The sequence below is a fragment of the Chelonoidis abingdonii genome, chromosome 2 (assembly GCF_003597395.2).
Source record: "Chelonoidis abingdonii isolate Lonesome George chromosome 2, CheloAbing_2.0, whole genome shotgun sequence".
Lineage (NCBI taxonomy): Eukaryota > Metazoa > Chordata > Testudines > Testudinidae > Chelonoidis > Chelonoidis abingdonii.
Genome location: NC_133770.1, coordinates 257,390,224 through 257,393,423, shown reverse-complemented (window position 1 = coordinate 257,393,423; position 3,200 = coordinate 257,390,224). Strand labels below are relative to the sequence as shown.

The following is a 3,200-nucleotide window of genomic DNA, read 5'->3' as shown; positions in this document are numbered from 1 at the left end:
TCATCCGTTACTGTGGCATTATAGAGGAAAGGAAACCATCAACATAATACTTCAGATTGTTTATGGTTCACTTCATTCAGGTTTACTCCTTGTTTCCTATTATAGCAAATTCTTTACCTTTTTTGCCTTGATTCTACTGAATCACATTCATTTTACACATTCTATAAAGAGACTTCCTTGGAGTTACTCCTTATTTACACAGGTGTAAGTGAGAGCAAACTATTGTGAATGTGTGTATTTCAAACGAATGATTTAAGAAGGAGCCTTTAAAAATTGTGGGCTCAATTTAGTGATGACATAAATTTCTGAAGTTTATTTATTATGGATTTAAATACAACATAAAAAATTTCCTATCTGATGCTCTCGGTACCCTACTATAAATTAAAAACGCAATAGTACAATAATTACAAAGCAGAAACAGCAGCACATTTCTCACATAAAAATCACCAGCCTGGATGAATACTACAAACCAGAAACTCCTACAATGAAAAACAAAAGTAAAAAATCTCTGTCTCCTAACACAATGACTTTGTCTTCCCAAATGCCTATGCAGACAGACAGGGGCCTGGTCTACATTACGCGTTTATACCAAATTTAGCAGCGTTAAACCGATTTAACCCTGCACCCGTCCACACAATGAAGCCCTTTATATTTATATAAAGGGCTCTTAAAACTGATTTCTGTGCTCCTCCCCAACGAGGGGAGTAGCGCTGAAATTGGTATTGCCATGTCGGATTAGGGTTAGTGTGGCCACAATTAGACGCTATTGGCCTCTGGGCGGTATCCCACAGTGCACCATTGTGACCGCTCTGGAAAGCCATCTGAACTCAGATGCACTGGCCAGGTAGACAGGAAAAGCCCCGCAAACTTTTGAATTTCATTTCCTGTTTGGCCAGTGTGGAGCGCTCACCAGCACAGGTGACCACGCAGAGCTCATCAGCACAGGTAACAATGCAGTCTCCTGAGAATCGAAAAAGAGCACCAGCATGGACCGCACGGGAGGTACTGGATCTGATCGCTGTATGGGGAGAGGATTCCATGCTAAGAGAACTCTGTTCCAAAAGACGAAATGAAAAAATTTCCAAGGCCATGATGCAGAGAGGCCACACCAGGGACTCAGTGCAGTGCAAAGTGAAAGTTAAGGAGCTCAGACAAGCCTACCAGAAAACCAAAGAAGCAAATGGAAGGTCCTGGGCAGGTCCGAAAACATGCTGTTTCTACGCTGAGGTGCATGCAATTCTAGAGGGGTCCGCCACCACTACCCCACCCCTGTCCATGGATTCCAAGGTGGGGGTGGTAATCTCAGCCATGCCTGAGGATTCTGCGGACGGGGAAGATGAGGAGGAAGAGGAGGACGAGCTTGCAGAGAGCAACAGCACTCCGGTTCTTCCCACAGCCAGGAGCTTTTTCTCACCCCTTAACGGAATTACCTCCCATCACCCTCCCAAGCACATCCACATAATGAAGCCATGGAAGGGACCTCTGGTGAGGGTACCTTTGGTAAATATAAAACATGGATTAAAAGCAGCATTTATAAATGAAAGTTAATTTGCCCTGAGGACTTGGGAGCATTCACGGCCAGCAAAGTTACTGGAAAAGTCTGTTAACATGTCCTGGGGAGTTGCGGAAATCCTCCAGGGGGATCTCCATGAAGCTCTCCTGGAGGTATTGGGCCAAAAGCCTTTGCAGAAGATTTCTGGCAGGGTACCTTATCTCGCCCGTAGCACATGTAACATTGACACATCGCCTATTCAGTAGCAAGTATCTGGTTATCATTGCCTGACAGAATGCTAACTGCCGTAGGTCCTTGTTTAGCGTGCATTCAGCACACATCCGTCTTATTCGCTGTGTTATCCCAGGAGGTTATTGTTGTGTAACGCTGGTTGAAATTCGAAGAATTATTAAGGGAAAGAGATGGTTGGTGTTGCCTGTGACTAAAAGAAATCCTTTCCTTGCATTTAGCAGAGCAGGGGAAGTAATGGGGGGTGATTGGCACTCCAGGACTTCATTTGTGTTTGGCTACCTGGATCTTCCCTTACCAGCCCGGGGCTAGGCGGGGAGGGGGCGGTGGCGTCTAAGCAGCGAATCTTCCATGCTACCCGAGAGCCATACGGATGCGGTGGAAGGCGTAAAAGCGACATCCCCGAAAGAATTGGATGGGGTGCTTCGTCGCACTAACACAGAAGACGCACTCAACGGGCTTTGGCTTGCTTATGCGAAAGGAGGATGCTGGATATATGAAGGCTGCAGAAGCTGACAGACAATGGCTTACCAGGCCGATGCAAGCCGAATCTGTGCCCAGGCCTGTGTCTGTGATCTCTAACACCAAAGCCGCAGGCACTCAATATTAAGATGCAAAATGTGACCTTCTAGTAATACATGTGCTATGTAAGGTAAATAGTGTTGTTCACCGTGAAAGAGTATAAGCATGTTCTGTAAAATATATCTTTTTAAATACTTCTCTCCCTTTTTTCCCTCCTCCTGCAGCTTGCAAATTTTCAAGTCTCCCTCCTCCATCCTGAAGGCTATTCAGATAAGGCGGCGGAAAAAAGAGACGCGAGATGAAATGTTTCTCGGAAATCATGGAAGTGACTCGCAATGAAGAGCTCATCTGAATGAGTGGAAGGACGTGGTATCAAAGTACAGGAAAGATGCCAGTGACCGTGAGGACAGGAGGGAAACCACAGTGAGGATAGGAGGGACGAACATGAGGAGAGGAGAGATGCTCAAGATGAGAGGTGGCAGACATGCTCGGGCATCTGGTGGAGCTTCAGGACGGCAGCAGGATCACAGAGTGCCGATGCAGCCCTGTATAACCACCCTCCCCCTCACCATGTTCCTAGCCTCCTCACCCGCCAGACGACTAAGAACGCATGGGGGAGGCTCTGTGCACCCACCCATTCCACCCCAGTGGACAGCCCAACCAAAAGGCTGTCATATTTTTGAAATTTTTTAGTGGCCTTTTCTTCCTCCCTATCCTCCTCCCAAACCCCACCTGGCTACCTTGTCAGTTCTCCCCTCTTTTAATAATTAATTAATAAAGAATACATGATTTTAAATGATAGTGACTTTATTCATTAGGAAGCAAGCGGTATCGAAGGGGAGGGTGGGTGCTTACAGGGAATGATCAATCAAGGGAAGGGAGGTTCATCAAGGAGAAGCAAACACAACACAGTCACACAGTACCTGGCCTGTGACGA

At 46.3% G+C, this 3,200-nt stretch overlaps 1 pseudogene; it reads left to right on the top strand.

Moving 5' to 3' along the window:
- The first annotated feature begins 716 nt into the window (after positions 1 to 716).
- LOC142046246 (uncharacterized) lies at positions 717 to 2,946 on the top strand (annotated as a pseudogene).
- Positions 2,947 to 3,200: the final 254 nt, after the last annotated feature.